The 20280-nt window shown below is 42.2% G+C and overlaps 1 protein-coding gene across 1 annotated transcript in view; it reads right to left on the reverse strand.

The window, feature by feature from the left end:
* LOC122794786 overlaps nt 1–18793 on the reverse strand; it is a 79059-nt gene extending 60266 nt beyond the window's left edge. Inside the window, exon 1 of the mRNA XM_044063407.1 lies at nt 18698–18793. The gene's annotated coding sequence lies outside the window, so the exon portion shown is untranslated. The remainder of the gene's footprint in view (nt 1–18697) is intronic.
* Nucleotides 18794–20280: the final 1487 nt, after the last annotated feature.

The following is a 20280-nucleotide window of genomic DNA, read 5'->3' on the forward strand; positions in this document are numbered from 1 at the left end:
TTACAGTAATATTGAGACAATGTCACTGATTTTGTTCCATTGCACCCATGTATGCATGGAATCCTACAGATGTCCTGCTGTACCAGGTTGAGAGGGGTGACTGCGCAGCAAGAGTGTGAATACAGTGTCCCATACTGACATAGAACAGACATGTATGTGAGGTATTATCTATGCATATGTCAGTATGAGTATGTGTATGTGTCCACCTCATGAAAACAGACACAGGATGCAAAATGTCAGTTAAAAAAGCTATGCATGTTGTACACATGTGAATCTTGGTTACTGTGCACCAAAGGAGTGACATTTCTACAGCTACTGGTTATTGCATTGCCCTGACACAGCCATGGTTAGTACAATAAGCATGATTATCATTACTAAATTGGAGAGGTGTCCAACTGTGTTATGGCTTTGTGGCCATGCCCACTACAAACAATTGATTGAACACATACATAGCTGTATGGACTCAGCAATACCTTACTTGTCATACCTGCCTCCACAAAAGTAGAGTAATCCCCTTTGCTGGATAGCAGCATTACACAAACCACAGTCTTGGTCCCTATAGTGGCCGTACAGGGCAAAGTAGGGGCAGGAACCAACATGACATCAAGTCAGCCATTGTTTGAACAAGCATATAAGGTCATAGGTGGATTCTTGTAAAGCCAACTATGAGTACAAATTGGAGACATCCACCAAGAACAATCACAGGGCCATCTTCCCATATGTCTACAATCTCAGAGGCAACAAACCAACCCAACCTATAATGGTGGCCAATCACATCACATACATACACAACATAGCTACAGGCAACCTGCTGCAGATAGGGTTAGGGCAATCACCACCCCCTGGCTCAGCATCACTATAGGTGGATATGTGCTGCACCCACACTCCTCCCCTCATCATCAGTGAGCAGGCACATACTGTCTACTGAAAGGCAACAAATGTAAGTATCCATGGGATGTCATATCATCCTTGTCGGCATCCTACATGAACTCAGGCATGTGATCCCAGATGCATTACACACTGTAGTCACAGTCAGATTCTCAGACACACACACACACACACACACACACACACACACACACACACACACACACACACACACACACACACACACTTACCAGTACTGAGATTAGAACCCCTGCCAATCCAGTTATTTGTACTATAGTGTTACACAGTTACTGCACATGCTACAGAGTTTACTGGACTTACAACTGGCCAAAGGTGCTGATAACTGCACAGCTGAGCTAAATTATTACAGGTGGCAGGAAGTCTGCCTTTAGTTTCTTCATTAAATCTTGCTAGTTCTTTCTGTCTTGCACTTCAAATAGCATTATAGCTTTGCACTTCAATAGGTTATTGTGTCAATAAATGTATCACACCTTGGAGCCATCAGCAGTACTCGTTCATCATGGAATTAGCCCCAGTACTTACTAGTTATGACCACCTCTCCTGGCATGATTGAAGTGCGGTTTTCTGTGCTTTCACCCATTAACCTGGTGCAATTGCCCATTCTGAGGCACTGTTGCAGCTGCCTCATGTACATAGACAACCCACTCCTCTAAACACCAAACACTCAGACCAGTGAGAGTTACCCCTGTATCACCAAATGTGGAAATATGCACTCTCCAGCAAAGACTAGACTAGCTGGTCAAGAGGATATGACCAACACCTGCACCTCAGGTTTCGTGCCCACTGAGTGGCGCAGAGCTACAGTTATCCCAATCCACAAGGGGGGATCCACCTTGGATCCCGGAAACTACCATCCCATCAGTCTGACAAGCCTTATCTGCAAGGCCATGGAGCATATTATCATGGAACTTATAAACAAAGACATTGGCAACCTTCAAACACTGGACCCCACCCAATTTGGGTTTGTGAAGGGCCGATCTTGTCTCCTAAACCTGATTGACTTCTTTGAATCAGTCTCCAGAGCCATGGACAAGGGTAAGGTGGTCCACACAGCCTATCTAGACCTTGCCAAGGCCTTTGACACCATCCCCCACTCTGGAATCATAGATAAACTTACTAAGTTGGGCATTAATCCCTATGTCACCCAATGAGTTGCTAAATGGCTTACTGATAGAACCCACACTGTAAAAGTAGCCGACTCCAAATCCAGCTCCAGACAAGTGACAAGTGGAGTACCTCAGGGTTCAGTTCTGGGGCCGCTCTTGTTTGGCATCTACTTCTCTGAAGTACAGGTCAACACTAAGGGACTCTGGCTAACAAAGTTTGCAGATGACTGCAAACTGGGAGCCATTATTGAATCCCCAAATGATGTGGATACTCTACAAAAGGGCCTTACAGAAACAGATGCTTGGTGCCAGAGCCATGGGCTCAAGCTCAATGCCAAGAAATGTATTGTTATCCCTTTGGGAAAAACATGTATCCATGAATTACCATATAGGTGGCAGTACACTAAACACAGAAAGTGTGATAAGAGACTTAGGGACACAGGTGGACAGTGGTCTCACCTTCGATAACCACATCACCACAACAGTCAGGAAATCCTTCAATGTGGCACACTTCATCACGAAGGGCTTTTCATCCAGAAAAAAGGAAGTCATTGTCCCACTGTACTCATCCCTCATTAGACCTATTATAGAATACAACGCCCCATTTGGTATGTACCTCTCAAGACATCTGCAACAACTGGAAAGGCCTCAGAAATACCTCACTAAAAGAATCACAGGCCTAAAGCAGATGCCCTACGCTGACCGCCTTAAAAAACTCCAGCTATACTCTGTCGCATATCGTCTACTCAGAGGCAATCTCTGCTTAACATACAAGGCCATGTCAAACCCAGAGCTGTTGGACATGCTACACTTAAAGAAATCCCAATCCCTCAGAGCTACATGCTCCAGGGATCTAAACCTTATCATCACAATAAACAAAACATGCTGGAGGGATAGGTTCCTGACCCAGAGACTCCCCAGACTCTGGAATAGATTGCCCATACATGTCAAGCAGAGTGCCTCTTTGGACCTCTTCAAGAGGAACCTTGACGATTGGATGGGAGAAAGGAAATTCACCCCAGGGATCACGTCAGTTGCCCTGCTAGACAGGGGTCCAGGAAAGTAAATAATGTGGGAAGAAATAGCCAGGGAATTGTTATGGCTAGGCTTGTATAGGCCCTAGGGCTGATAGCCTAGTACCAACCTATGAACCTATGAATCTATAAACCACACCATGTGGAAAACATCGCACACCACAACACCCACTATGACAGCCCTGACATACACTGAAAAGCCACATATCCATTTTCACAGAGGCACTCAATGGACATTTACACAAACAGCACAGACCAGCAAGACAGACATCCACTCAGACACCAAGACATAGCACATGCCAAAAGGCACACATGTCACCTACACAGTGTGCCTCTTAACCTAAGCTCCTAAGGATAACCACCTTGCAAAATACAGTGATCATGGGTGACTCAGTACTGTGGCACATGGATGTCCCACTCACTATGTTGATTATGGAGGAGGTAAAAGCCAACTGTCTATCACATGCCAGCATCCAACACATGACACACCCAGTCAGGCTACTCCAAAACAACTACAAGTATCACTCTGTCATCATCCATGTGGGTATGAATGACCTGAGACACTCCTCCCTGGACTACATGAAAAGACACATGGTAGAACTCTCGGATTATGTCGTCCAGGCAGGTGTGAAAGCAGCCCTGAGCAGTATACTGCAAACACCCAGAATGATGCTGTGGTGCTATCAACAGATAATTGACTACAACATTGGCTTACATGTTGTGTGTCATTTTCAGGGGATCCAGTATCTCTCTGCTTGGGATAACATAATTGATAGACCTCAATGCCTTTCCATAGATGTCCTAAATCTGTCAGCCCTGGGTTTCCAGGTACAGGGTAAGTGGCTTGCCACCCCTATAGTGCCTTATTATGCAGTGTTCCAAATCAAATTATCACTGTAACAGCTAGACATGTATGCAATCTGAGGGTCATGCTGCTCAACAATAGACATCTAACTGTCAAGATGCAGTCACTCAAAGCACTCCTCAGAGTGGAGGGCATTGACATTTGTGCTGTAACAGAGAGGTGGTTCACAGCAGCAGACAGCAGCCCTGTGCTAACAGGCTATGATGCATTATACACCTGTCAGCTCCCAAACATGGACCACTCCTCCATAGGTGGTGTTGTCTCCATATTCATAATGGATATGCACACCACCAGACTAGTATCCCAGCATAATGCATCAGAGGTTTTTCTGGTACAACTGATTTTGGGTAATAGTGAAATCCACACCATAGCCTGCTATCCATCCCCATCTATGTCCCCAGACTGTCAATGCACATTCCTCAACACCCTGGTATCTATGAAGGTCCAACCCAACACTGACATAGTAGAAAACTTCAACTACCCCTCCATCACCTGGGGAAAGTAGTCAAGCACCAGTACACTGGCCCAATTCCTGGAATTCATCAGTTCCAATGCCCTGGACCGGCTCATACTGACCCCCAGTAGAGGATCCAACAACCTTGACCTGTGTTGATTACTTACGTTACAGTTGTCAATTCCTGCCTGGCCAGATCCAAACATGATGTAATCAACATAGAGCTGAACATCTCATCCACACCCATCATAAAGGTAACCACCTTGCAAAACATCTGCAAAGCTGACTTTGCAGTCATGAAAACAGGGGTGGATGACTTCACTGCACCGATGCTAATGGGAAATAGCTGCATGACTGTCGAATAATACACATATGTACTGCACAAACATGTACATGAATGCATGGTACTAGCCATAGCCAACAGAACCCAGACACTGTCCTCCAAACACTGGAAGCCAATGTGATGGTCCCCTGCCATTACTAAAGTGTACAACAGAAGGAGGACACTGTTGCAGAAAAAGGTGTTGTCCCAAGACTGATGAACCCCCTTATTATTTATTTATTTTACATTTGTTAACCAGGATGGCCCAAATGGATGAAGTCCATTTACAGAGGAGGCCCGGGGAGAAAAGCTCCACTTAATTAAAACAACAAATAATAACAAATAATGATATTATACATAATGTAAAAACATTGTTATACTAGTAGTATTTACTGAGAAAAGAAACAGTAAAAAAAAAAATAAATAAATAAATAAAAATTCTAATCAACAATATTTACATATGTACATTCTGTTTGTTGTGAAAAAAAAAAACAGACAGAGATTACAACAAGTTACTGTTTGTCAAGGGATACCATTTTAGCTTCAAACACAACTTGGGATCCCTCATGGAATCACCTACAGACAGCTATGAAGGCAATATTGCAGCAGACACTGACAACAATCACAAAAGCCATTGATAGTTATATCAACAACCTCCACAGCAATGACCAGAAGTGCTGTGAGTTACTGCACAATGCTAATTCCTATCCTCAGACAACAGATATTGGCCACAGTCTTGCCGACACATTCAGTGCCAGCTTTACCCCTCTCTCCCACCAAGGGGGCAATCACGACAGATGAATGCCAGGCACCCAGCATTACTACAGGTTAGATCTCCATTGTCTACAGGCAAGAATCCAGGTTCCATGGGACCCCAAATCTTCCCTCATTAGGCCAGTCATCGAGTACAATGCTCCATTTGGCATGTACCTCACTAGACACCTGCAACAACTAGAGAGGCTGCAAAAGTACTTCACAAAGAGGATCCTAGGCCTTAAACACTTGCCTTATATGGACACATTCAGAAAACTCCAACTATTCTCTTTCTCATATCACCTACTTAGAGGCAATCTGTGCTTGACTTACAAAGCCATGTCTGACCCAGCTCTGTTAGAACTGCTACATCTAAAGAAATCCAACCAGGAACCAATACAGCAGTAGCAGCCACTAGATCAATAAAGGTCGGTCCTCTCCACAAGTAAATGATGCAGTGGTGTATAAACACATTTTTATTACCACACAATGAACAGATTGCAGCCAGACTGGATAAGTATCCAGTAACCAAAAATCAAAAGATGCACTTCACCACAGGTAGATACGAAAAGCCCTTTTCCGTAAAATAAAGTGCCTTGCGTTTGTTTTACATAAAATCAGTCCATAGAAAACCAGCAGATATTAGAATACCTTAACTCATTTATTTAGGCAAAGGCTCATACTAAAAACGAATGTACAAAAACAAAAAAGACAACGGATAAGCGCTTTCAGGTTAAAACATCAACCCTTCATCAGATCCATTCAATAAAATGCGCCAAAACTTTTTAAAAGACTCTGTGCCAATGGCACGTCAGTTGCTATGATCACGCCCATCTGCATCATACCGAACCCGCCTTCTCAGCCTCCTTTTCCTTAATGCTGGCTGAATAGGAAAGGCAGTATTTAGCCCAGGTTTCAAATGTGCTTGAAGTTTGCCGATCCAGTGCATTTCTTCCTGTTCAAGTCTACTATTAATGTCACCCCCCCCCCCTTTTAGACACATAAACCACCTTTAAGGCCCTAAAAGCAAAACTATGGTTGGGGTTGGCTCCGATATGTTTTGCTAGGGGATTCTTAAGGTCTTTAAGTCTAAAATCACTGATGTGCTTAGAGTCTCTCCTTCATTTGTCTGATTGTTTTCCCTACATAAAACTGTTCACATCTGGAACATGTTGCTAAATAGACCACGTTCCTCGTCATACAGTCTGCATAAAAATTAAACACATATTTCTTCCTAGTAGTAGGGTGTACAAAACAGTTATCTGTGCAAATAAACTTGCACATCGTACATCTCCTACATGTAAAAGTACCTTTCCTTACTGATTCAATACTTAGCACCAAATAATTCTCTTTACATAAGATGTCCTTTAAATTGCTGGCATTTCTATAGCTAAAGCTTGGTTCTTCACCCAGAATTTCTCTACATTCATCATTGGATAGCAAAATCTTCCAATTCCTCTTTATAATTCTACTCACTTCGTCCGTATCTGTGGTATGTGTGAGAATGATCCTTGGTTTCTTTGGGCTGTTATTAACTCACCTATGTAGTGCATTCTCCTTTTTACCTCGTATGAATGGTTTAGATTTACTCTCCCTTTCACTCATTACTTGTATCTTGTTCATTTTTACCTCCTCTTCTTTATACCCTCTGCTTTTTAGGTGTTCAGACATCTCATCCATCATGTTTTTAATGGTATCATCATTTGAATGTACACGTGACATCCTTAACAGCTGACTCCTCATTATGCTCTTATAGGTGCATCTTGGATGCATACTATTCCTTGGCAAAATATTATTTTTCCAGCATTCTTTCCAAAATAGGCTAGTTTCCATGTCTCCATCCTCACTTTGGTACAGCCTCACATCCAAAAAATCCATTTGTCTCTCATTATATGTCATTGTGAACTTTTAAAAATTCATACTGCATTCCAGAAATGAGTGAAATCTTTCCAACTCCATAATAGTACCTTCCCATAAGATACAAATATCATCGACAAATCTTTGATACAGTCTGAGATGCTTTTTCCATGAATTCTCTTGATAAATCACTTGTTCCTCCCATCGCGTCAACACTAAGTTCGCATAACTGTTGGCGCATGGGGTACCCATGGCCACTCCGCAAACTTGAATATAGAGTCCATCATTGAATAGAAAAACATTGTTGCCGAGAATCATCTCCATTAGTTCACTTAACTTGTCTCTCATTACAAGTACCCTTGCTTAACAGAAATTCTTTCATAGACCTTATTCCAAACTCATTAGGGATGCTTGTGAGTAGGTTTTTAATATCCATACAAACCATTATTAAATTCTTCTTTTCTCTCAATGTGCTTATAATGGAATTTTATGCTTGGTTTTATATATATATATATATATATATATATATATATATATATATATATATATTTATATATATATAAACCACACACTAAATGGCTCGACAGGATTGATCCACAGCTAATGAGATCATTAATTGTACAAAATATATTAAAGATGCAGTAATCTGTTTTTTTAAAAAACACACATATACATACTAAGAACAATTAAAATCCAATAAAACAGTTAGATAGTAATTTCACATAAAACTATATTATATAACAAAATTCCAGATTGTCATTTTCTCATACTATAGTTTTCAATTTTAATGCAAGTACAATAGATACATGGTCATTTAGTCCATAGAAGGTGCATACATCCAACTGCAGCTGTCATATCAATTCACAAAACTCTAAATGAGTTTCCCAGTCACCTCCCCGGTCCAATAGTCTCACTTGTTCAATTACCCAAAATTTAAACACAGCCTGATGACACTCCATGCTGTGTCTATAAAGGGCATTCGTATCCTTTTTCTTCCCTCTATCATAACCATGTTCATACATCCTGTATTTCAGACTTCTTTCCATCTTACCAATATAATATGAGAAGCATACTTAACAGTATGCAAGGTATATTACCCTTTTAGACTGACAATTGTAAAAACCTGTTGCTGCCATCTTTTTATTATTATTAATACTAGGAATAATTAGTTCATTCTTATTTTCCACCCATCCACATTGTGAACATCTAAAGAAAACTCACTCCCTCTGCACCACACACTCCAAAGACCTCAACCTTATTACCACAATCAAAAGAACTTGCTGGAGGGATAGGTTCATAACCCAGAGACTGCCCATGCTATGGAATAGACTTCCCATACATGTCAAGCGGAGCACCTCACTGGCCCCTCTTCAACATAAATCTTGATGAGTGGATGGGAAATAGAAAATTCACCCCCAGGGATCACTCCAGTGGCTCTAATCAACAGAGGCACTAAGAACTAAGGTCGGGTGGCACTATTCCAGGGTAATCATATGGGCTAGGCTTGTAAAGGCTCCAGGGCCATTAGCCTAGTACACACATATGAACCTATGAACCAACATATCTGTGGCTGTGTTCTACATTACATTCAAAGAGACCTGGTACCATATCTGTGTGCCCTGGTCACAGCCTCAGCTCAGGCTTTGTCCCTCCAAAATGGTACACTGCTACAGGCATTCCTCTCCATAAAGGGGTGGCATCTACAGACCCTGGGGATTATTGGGCCCTTAGCCTGACAAGTCTACTATGCACAGGTATGAGTGCATCATCAGGGACCTGCTTGACCAAGATATGGGTGATCTCCTAACTCTGGACCCCACACAGTTTGGCTTTGTGAATGGCAGATCATGCCTGCTCAGCCTGGTTGATGTCTTTGAGTGAGTCACCAGGGGTGTGTATGACAGTAAGGCACTGTATACAGCCTACCTTAGTCTGGCCAAGGCTTCTGATACCATTCATTAGTCAGGAATTATTGATAAACCCAACAAACTAGGCATCAACCCCTATATCAGTGGGTGGTTTGCAAACTGATTCGCAGAACACACAGTGTGACAGTGGCAAACTCCAAGTCAGACTGACAAGCAGTCACGAGTGGAGTCCCACAGGGATTAGTGCTGGATAGTGTCCTGTCCAGCATCTACTTCTCAGGAGTCCAGCCCAACACAGATGAGCTCTGGCTGACCACGTTCACAGAGGACTGCAAGCTGGGAGGTATCATGAACTCCACAAGTGAAGCAGACATCCTATAGAAAGGCCTCACTGAGACCAATGAGTGGTGTGGAAACCATGGCCAGAAGCTTAGCACCACAAAATGCATCATCATCCCCTTTGGTAAAACACTCAGTTCCCAGTAAGTTCCACATCAATGGGAGCCCAATTAACACTGTAAGCATTATAAGAGATCAGAGGACACAGGTTGACAGCAACTTCTCCTTCAAGCACCACATTGCCACTGTGGTCAGGAAGTCCTTCTATATGGCACATTGCATTACCAAGGGTTCTGCATCCAGGAAGACAGAGGTAATGATCTCTGTCTACTATTCCCTCATTAGACCACTCCTCAAATATTATGGCCCATTTGCCATGTACCTCACTAGACACCTGCTACAGAATAATGGCACTACTATACAATCATCCACTACAATCAACAGTAATACAAAAAATAACATCTCTAGCTTTTCCCTACAGCCAGTGTCCACTAAAATGGTTGCAAACCTCCTTAGGAAGCTAAAACCAACCACACTAGCTGCCGATAAACTTCCTGCAGATTTCCTTCAGATAGCAGCAGAAGCCATATCATACCCAGTGTCTATTCTCATAAATAGATCAATTTCAGAACACATAGTTCCTACCCTCTGGAAAACTTCCCACATTGTCCCTCTGCACAAAGGAGGCAACTCCTTAGAGCTGACCAACTATCATCCTATAGCCATACTATCACCCTTATCAAAAATTCTTGAAAGAGTTGTCCACTTGCAACTAATGCAATATCTCCAACAAAACAAACTACTATCCAACATGGCTTCAGACCCTCCCACAGCACAACCACTGCCCTTCTATCCTATACCAATACAGTCAACCACTATAGAAACCAAGGTCTTTTCGTATCTTCCATCTTCCTCGACTTATCAAAAGCCTTTGATATGGTTAATCACAACATGCTCCTCAATAGTCTATCTAGTCTCAATATATGCTCCTCCACTATATTGTGGTTCAATAGCTGTCTATCAGAATGCCAACAAGCAGTTCTCTGGCAAGAAAAGCTGTCCTCCCTCTTACCAGTTTCCATAGGAGTCCCTCAGGGATCAATCCTTGGCCCACTGCTGTTCTCCCTCTTCACTAACAACATCTCCTCTTCACTGCCCACTGCCACAGTAGTTCAATATGCTGATTACATCACCATAATATGTGCTGCCCCCAGCATAAAGGAACTACACACACTTACCCAACTCAACTTTACTCTAGCAGAAACCTGGTTTACTAAAATACAACTTCTTCTCAATCCAAAGAAAACTAAACTAATCCTAAACGTCAAAAACAATATTCAAATCACACCCACCAACCACACAAAACTACTAGGAGTACAGATTGATAATCACCTAAAATTTGATATCCATATAGCACAAACCATCAAAAAGGTAAACAGAAAACTAGGTCTCCTCTATAGAAACAAAAAGTTCATGATTAAACAGACCAAAGCCACTATTGCAAGAAGCCACCTCCTCTCTATCCTTCTCTATGCTTCCCCTATCTTAACTAACCTTCACCTGACTGAACTTCACAAAATGGAATCCTGCTACAACAAAATTGCCAAATTCGCAACAGACTCCACAAATAGGTCCCATCACTGTCTTTCCCTAATGCAACTCAAGTGAGTGGAACTTCCTCAGCTGCTAAGACTTAATCAAGCCACAGTTGCACATAAACTCTACTACTACCCTGAGAAAACACCTGCTCTCCAACAGCTAATTCAGCCCTATACCACCACTAGAGCCCTAAGATCTAGTAACCAAAATCTCATTCAAGTAATAAGAAATACAAATGAAGCAGGTAAATCTCTCTTTACCTGCATAACAGCCCAAACCTGGAACTCACTCCCAAACATTATAACTTACACTACTTCTAGTACCAAATTCAAACACCTCCTGAAATCCCATTATTCTAATAATTGGCTCTGCTCTAGCTACACCCCAGGGTAACAATAACTATGCTCAGTTGCAAGGATTCTGCTACACTATAACTTTTCCCTTACTTAGCCCTGTTGATATCCTTGCATATTCATTAAAACATATCATCAGTCCATTAGCAGAAAACATACTAACACTTGTACTGTCCTTTACTACAACCCATGCATGATAATGAGTATAATCTGTATCTGAAAATAGTATAAAACCTAACATAACTCCTCTTACTCTCATCTTACCTGTACCTATACTTTAATTTTGCCAGTATGGGCATTTATTTACTTCTCAGTTATACAAATGCATAAATGTATTGTGAATGTGAAGGAAAAGAAAAAAAAAAAAAAACTGTTTTGTAATAATTGTTCATTCTACTAGATGTATCACTTGTCATGTAAATGTTCCCTGTACTACTTTAAATTTCATTAATTGCTTAGAATTTTATTAACCTAATATTGTAACATGGAGCTTTTCTCCCCGGGCCTCCGCTGAAAATGGACCTGTGTCCAGTCGGACCCTCCCAGTTAACAAAAACAAAATAAATAAAATAAATAAATAAAATGGAGAGGCCACAGAAACACCTAGGCATTTCTAGGCATTAAACACACATCCTACACAGACAGACTTAGAAGGCCCAAGCTATTCTATGTGTCATATTATCTAATTAGCAGCTATCTATACTTGACTTACAAAGCTATGCCTGACCCAGCTGTTTTAGAAATGCTACATATAAATCCATCCAAACCACACACTGCAGAGACCTCTACCTCAGTACCACAATCACCAAAACATGCTGGTGGGACAGGTCTCTCACCAAAAGACTGCACATGCCCTGGAATACACTTCCCATACATGTCATGCAGAGCGCCTAGCTGACCCTGTTCCAGAGAACTTTTGATGAGTGGATGAGTAATAGTTCAACCTGAGGATGACTGCAGTGGCTTTACTTGATACAGGCACTGGGAAGTAACACTGGGTGGCACAATGGCAGGGCCCTTCTATGTGCTAGGCTTGTAAAGGCTCCTGGGCCATTAACCTACTACACACTTGTGAACCTATAAAGGGAAAGACATCAGCAGGACTGATAAAGTAGTCCAGTGGGTGTTAAACTTATCAAAATACGTTGTCCAACAAACAGACACATCTACACACACTTACCAGATGTGGGAGTAGAACCCCTCCCTAATTAGTTATTTGTACTATAGTGTTATGCAGTTATCACACACACTACAGAGCTTACTGTGCTAAGAGCTGGCCAAAGGTGCTGATATGAGGAATGACGGTGGCCTAATGGTTAAGTTGTTTACCTTACAGACACAAGGTGCAGGGTTTGATTATCACATGGGGTAATTGGCTAGGCTTAAAATGGCCCACAAGGGCAGTTAGCCTAGTAGTAACCTATGAACCTATAACCTATGAACCTATGACTGATAAAGTAGGGCAGTGGGTGTTAAACCTATCAAAATACTTTGTCCTACAATCAGACACACTTACATGATGTGAGAATAGAACCCCTACCTAAGTAGTTATTTGCACTATAGTGGTTACACAGTTATCATATGCACTACAGAGCTTGCTGGGTTGTGAGTTGGCCAAAGGTGCTGATATGAGGAATGACATCAGCAGGACTGATAAAGTAGGGCAGTGGGTGGGAAACATATCAAAATACTTTGGCTTACAAACATACATACCGACACACACATTTGACAGATACAAAAGTAGAACCTCTGCCAAATTAATCATTTGTACTATAGTGTTAAGCATTTATCACACATACTACCAAGCTGACAGCTGGCCAAAGTTGCTGATAAGGGACTGACATTATCTGGACTGATAAGGTGGGCAATGTGAAGTGTTGTGGGTGGAAATAGCATAAAACTGTTTCACCTATAAACAAACACACAACTCCCTCACTCTTACACACACATTTACATTTGTCAGGACTAAGAATAGAACTCCAACTTAATTAGTTATTTGTACTACAGTGTTATCCAGTTATTGCACATGCCACAAAGCTTATGGGGCTGAAAACTGATTCAAGGCACTTCTAAGATGACTGATATCTGCAGGACTGCTGAAGTAGACAAAGGAGAAGTGTACTGGGTTTGAATGGACACAAAAGCTTTTAGTTGTGAACAGACACACACACTTTTACATTTGCCAAGACTGAGATTAAAACTCCTTCCTAGTGTTATGCAGTTATTGCATGCACCAGAGAGCTTATAGGGCTGGGCCTAATAAAAGTGACTTCTATGGTGACAGACATCTTCAGGGCTGCTAAGGTGGGGGAATGGGAAGTGCATTGGGTGGGGAAGGCCTGTTCATTCCTAGATCCTACTGACATTTATCTAAGTGTATGAGCATTCCCAGTGTGTCCTTCTATAGTACATGTTGTACTCCATTCCAAGGATTGTTGTACTCCATCCTGGTTTATTTTGTGCTACAGCCATCAGCCATACCTCTCAACCTGTTGGTGCATGATATCTGGAGATAGCCTATCAAAATGTGGGGACAATGGGCCATACAGTGATTGTGACAATTTCTCTCAGTAATGTATGGGTTGCTAGGGTTACAGGGCTTGTTTTAGCAGACATCTGTCATATATGCTATTTGACACTGTCATGTATTGTTTCAGTACCTCTTGACATACCTCCTCAGATCATCACAGTGATTTACCAGGGGAATACAGGATGGATGATGCACACACTAGGTTTATGGGCCAAATGCTTTGCATTCTTGCACAATCCAGCCTGTTGAGGGGTGTGCCTACAAGCAATTGACTGCTAGTGCTGTGGAAATGGTCCAGCACCTTAGTGATATATTACAATGGTGGAATCTCTGTGCATTTATGTTCTGGTCTGGTCTGATTTCCAGTCCACAGTTGGGTAATATAAGTCAGACAGGATCAGCGTGACAGGCAGACTCCAGATAGATTTGTAGGGGATAGAATATGTGGGATGTGTGTGTCCTGGGCAGATATTTTTGCCTATAGCTACCAGTACTTTGCATTGGGTTCTCCTCAATGGTTGACTGCACTTGGAGGGTCTTGTGTGTGTCAGACTGTTTGACTAGCCTGGAGGTGTGTGTGTTTGTCACAGATATATGTATGGGCCACCTCATTTTGCTTGGATGGTCACATGTTGGGATCATGATGTTGCATAGGATAAGTGATCAGGGAGGGATGTGTTGCTCCCCATGGCTGTGGCCCAGGGTTCTGTGGGTGCAGACATGTTACCATCTTCCAGGGTTAGGCCTGCTTGTAGTGAGTGCATTCCCATGTTTAAACTCCTAGCCCTGCCTGTCGACTGTACAGAGTATCACAGAATGTCCACATCCATGAGTCATATATCTTGTTGGTTACCCAGACAAGTGTGGTTTTCCAGCAAAAGTGTTTTGCAAGTCACTCAGGGTTGAAGTCAGATATTACTGACAGTTGACATTGCAGTTTCAGACTTCGTACCCATTAAACATTCCATGCTAATACAAATCATTTCATCAACTTTATAACATTATTAGAGCAGTATTTCACAGGTGTCTTTCTCTTTGGACCTTCATCACCCCATTACTCATGGCTTTGTCTGGATTTCTGGCTCCCTGAGGCTGGCAGGTTTGCTACTAGCAGTCATCAGCATGGCCTTTCTTTGCATTTTGGGACTGTGTTATGTTAGTGTTATGGACCCCATGACACTCCCTAAAGGGCACTGTGAGTGAGGCATAGGCATTTGTCAGAGGCCTGTAGGCCAGGTGTGACAGATGCAGGCCATCTGTAGCAGGGCAGTGCATTCTGATGATCATATGTTCCCAGGCTGCTGGCAGGAGACACCCCTGGAATGGCACCAGCAAGTTGACTGTGGGTGTTACTGACAATTGCTTTCTGTTACTATTGTGCCATCATTCTTGATGACAGCTGGATGCTGCTTAAGGCTAGGAACATGTTACTGCATTTCTATGGGACTATGGGGGGGGGGGTGACACAACTGTACACGATACACATCTGCACAGACTGTGCTGATATTTGCTTAACATTTTGGTCCCATTTAGCATACTGGCGTGCCCTATCTTTCAGACTACAGGCATAACAGTATCAACCACAGGTCAGATTGTTCTGGCTTAGACATTTGTAGTTTCAGACTTCATACCTTTCAAAGCCATACTGCCACTGTCAGACCTGCTGTGATATCACTGTGTAAAAGTCTGTAGGTGGGGATTTCATGGATGCCGCCATGTGGGGGCATTTTCCAGGCATTTCTGTATGGTTTTCTACATCTGATCTGCTGTGTGGGGTTGGTGGTGGGTATGGGACCCCAACGTTGACATCCAGGCATGTGACCTATGACCCCCCCACAGTGATTTGACTCACCACATATACTGCAGTGGTATTTGTCAACTTGGGTGGTACTGCATGGTGTGGGTAAGGCAGTACTGGGGATACACGTCCTGCTGTCCCACAGAGCCGTCAGTTGTCTGCTGCTATCCCAGTTAGCCACCCCATTCCCTTACATGCTTTATCAATACCATAGATATGCTATCAGAAAATTCCACTCCATTAGTTTATTTTGTTACAGAGACTGGCTTACCTTGTGCCTGCAGCTTTTATGAGGGTTGTGTTTGAGGGCTGACTATGTCGGATGCACGCAATACACTGCCTATACATGGTCAGGTATAGGTGGTGTGATGTTTGGCATCCATTTTACTGTGTGTGCGAGAGAGAGAGAGAGAAAGAGAGAGAGAGATTGGTCCATGGGGCCCTACAATGCCAGTGAATGTGCTATGCATTGCCTCTTTGCCAAGGCCAGGGCATACTGGGCATGCCTTCATCCGCCTACAGAGGCAGGCTCAGGATGTTCCTCCTCCGAGTCACTCTGTGCCTGTGGAGGCCTTGGCAATGGCGGGGGGCTGTGTGGCCCTTTGCCATTTTGTTCCTGCTGCAGCTGTTTCCGCAGGATCATATTGTGTAGCATGGCATATACTATGAACATGTGTGCACATGTGGCTGGAGAGTACTGTGAGTGTCCACCAGATATGTAAGGCAGTGGAACCATGACTTGAGTAGCCCAAACATATGCTCTATAATGATCCTGGTTTGTGCATGTACCTCATTATGGCATTCTTGTGTGGGTGTGTGTGTGTGCATTTCTGATGGGTGTCATCAGACACGGCTCCAGTGTGTAGCCAGTATTCCCCACCAGCTGGCCATATGGGATGTCCCCACTGGCAAATGCCCAGTACAGCTGTGATGAATGCCAGATGTGGGAGTCGTGATAGCTTCCAGGGCTGCCAGCACACACATTCATGATAATGCCATGGGAATTGTACACGACCTGGCAGTTGATGGAGGGGAAGCCCTTGCAGTTTATGTAGACCCTACCCTGTTCACCAGATGGTACTTTGATATGGATGTGCATGCAGTCTATGGCACCCAGTACCTCAGTGTAGTCTGCTACATGGTGGAAGAGATGCATATTGCTGGTCCTCTCCTCATGGGTGCTGGGGAAGTGAATATGCTCAGTGGCATGTGGTTGCATGGCATCCAGGAACTGGTGGAGTATCCTGGATGCAGATGCCTGTGAGACTCCAATGATACCCCCAGTTGGTCTTTGGAAAGTACCTGTAGCTAGTATTCTTAAGGCTACACATACCTTGGTATCCACTGGGATGGGTTCCCCTCTGTTGGTTCTGGCTGTGAGGTGAGGCCAGCACAGTTCAACAAGTTGCTGACATATGTCCCTGTCCATCCTGTAGTGCACTACTATCTCCAGATCATGTAGCCCCTGGTAGGTTACCCTGGGTCTGAACACTCTTCTCCGCCTCCTCTTTGGTCTGAGTTGGTTGTCAGCATTTTCCTCCTCACCACCCTCAGTCTCTAGCACATGCTGATAGATCAGAGCAACACCAGCCCCCTAACATGTTTTGTTAGATTTGTCAGTTTAAAATTCCCCCCCGAATGTGTACACCAGTGGTGTAGATTTTGTTGGAAAAAACAGACTGAAAGGTGTTTGCATAGTTTATAGTAGTGTGCTGGGCTGCTGCCTTTGTAATTGGCTGATTCTGATACATTCCACCTGCCAGCTATGCTAGTTCTCCTTGATTGCCTTCCTTTTGCAGTTTCCCCTTCCCATTTCCTCCCCGTTTAAGCCCTGATGCACACCGCTCATTCCCGGTGCTCAAATGTTAACAGTTCTGCTATCCCCTGTGTTTTTCTTTGGTACTGCGCACACCTGTTTAGCTACAGTAAATAGTTTTCAGCAGAACTGGATCTTCCTAGACCCGAACACGCTCTGCATTTCATGGAATAGGGAAATACAGCCTTGGACACACCCCCTGTCTTAGCTGTGCTTAGCTAAGGGCAAACACAGACCACTGAACTCCAATGTGCTTGCAGCAATCATGGCACAACCCTTTTTCATGTTTGCTGCTCCTCCTGTCTACACCATGATGTTGGAGCACCTACACAGTTAGGTGCAGTCTGACTCTTAGAAAAAATTTGTGATTCAGTATGAATCCCCTCATTTGCATACCCCATTGCCTTACTCCTGAGTTACCAAACTTACACTGAGCCTTTTGCTTTAGCAAGTACTAGTCCCTGGTATTGTTTTCATTCTGTATGCTATTGACTATTATGGCAAAATGCACATTTCTCTCAAACTTGATTTTTCCCTTTTTTTGTATTTTTGGCACAATCCCATTTGCCCGCCGCTGCCCTATGCTTAAATGTCTGAGATTGGCCAAAAAAAAAAATTTAATTTTACAAAAAAATAAACTATTTTTCATGCCAGTGGCCATATATTTGACCATTGGCATGCCTAATTAAAGGACTACATGCTTTCTTTGAGGCTGTCATACCTCTGTTTTCTATTTTGCAGAAATGTATTTGGCTAATCGCCAAATACATTTCTACACCCTGCACTGTTCCTGCACAGAGACCTGCCTGCTCCTGCAAGGAAATTTCAGCTTCATGAATCCTAGGGATTATTTTAGAAAGCATTAATTTTGACAGAATTCTGCGTTTATGAATATGTTGTAAAGAGGCCAAATTTGAGTCTACTCACTTGTGATAACATAGTCTACAGAGATCAAATTGACTGAATCATGAAGCATTTTTTAAAACGTTATTTCTTTTATACATTCTAAAATTATGCAGTTCTTCTGGTTGCAACAGTAAAAATTCCTGAAAACAGTGACTTAAAATTCGATATAACAAAAAATGATTACAAACCTTTTAAAATGAAGTTTTTTGCGTGACTGCACTAAGTTGATGGTGTAAGTAGGGCAGTATCCTTTCTACCTCCACCCACATGCCCACACTGCACAGTGAAACAAATCTTCTACTTTTCCCAGAGCCTAGATTTCTGACAATGCAGCCTTTCAAGAGTTGCTGCAATTAGATTAATGAAATACAAACTGAACAGTATTCTGGATGTTGCCGCTTTGTACTCTGTGTATGCCTGTCAACAGCCCTGACAGCAGGCCATTCATGGTCTCCTTGGTGCCTGCAACAATGGATTTGAAACGGCATTATGTTTGAATATGATCAGATCATGGAGGAGGGGAAAAGCAAGTCTTTCTTTTTGTAACATTGAAAACAGACAGAAAGGCAATGATGTTAATGGGAGTCAAAAGTTTGTTATTCATGGGCCAGGTATAATGCAAACATTGTGTAAGCACTTACATTAACATGACTCACTATTCTTAGCCTGTTTGTGGCAAGCACTATTAAATTGCTGATTTGTCTGCATTTAGCACCTTTATTTTTTAATGGGTTAATTGCATCATTCTTATTGCATACATAGATTACTGGTGTATATATATATATATATATATATATATATATATATATATATATATATATATATATATACCCAAAATAAATAATTCAACCTCTGTCAGTTCAGGACCTGTACGCATGTCTTATGGACATAAATGATCAGGTGAGTAGGTGGCAAAACTTATGATGATAAACTGCTTAATATCCTATTTGCCTTAAGGTTTATAAAAAAGACTGTGCTATACATTGCAATGCCTCTAGTAACTATACAATAACGAGTTTCACAGATGTAGTTCTTTACCACCATGTACCATAAAAAGATAGAAAGAAAGAAAAAAAAATGCCTAGTCAGAGTTACTGCTTCCTTGGCATATTTATTGCCAAGCAGAATGGCAAATGCAAACTCAGGAAATTTGCCTTCCAAGCCTGCAGTGATACTGTACTAGAGGTCTTGTGTTTGAATCCCTCATGAAAGGTTGTATTTTTCTTTCACTTCCATGCTCCTCTATCTTATGCAGCATTTATAGTAGCTCAGAGTGAAAACTGGTTATAGTTGATATATTTTACGTGTGATTGTACAAACAACAAAATTATAACTGCAATGTTTAATAAAGCGTATTCAACAAAGTATATCATTATTACAACTAAAAGTCAGGTTAGGGTTCAGGTGATACATATAGCAGTATGTCAAAGAAAATCTGAACAATATTTTCATAATACATTAAGCTCCCCTATTATATTTTTCATTTTATCCCAATCTATTTGCATATTACATTTTTTTTACATTGTTTTGGTCTGTTGGAAAAATGTATTTGCATCTTTCATATGTCATAGGTTCATAGGCTCATAGGTTGGTACTAGGCTATTGGTCTTAGGGCCTATACAAGCCTAGCCATAACAAATCCCTGGATATTTCTTCCCACAATATTTACTTCCCTGGACCCCTGTCTGGTAGGGCGACTGACATGATCCCTGGGGTGAATTTCCTATCTCCCATCCAATCATCAAGGCTCCTTTTGAAGAAGGCCAAGGAG

Source organism: Protopterus annectens, chromosome 2.part1 (genome assembly GCF_019279795.1).
Source record: "Protopterus annectens isolate FY-2018-M chromosome 2.part1, PAN1.0, whole genome shotgun sequence".
NCBI lineage: Eukaryota > Metazoa > Chordata > Ceratodontiformes > Protopteridae > Protopterus > Protopterus annectens.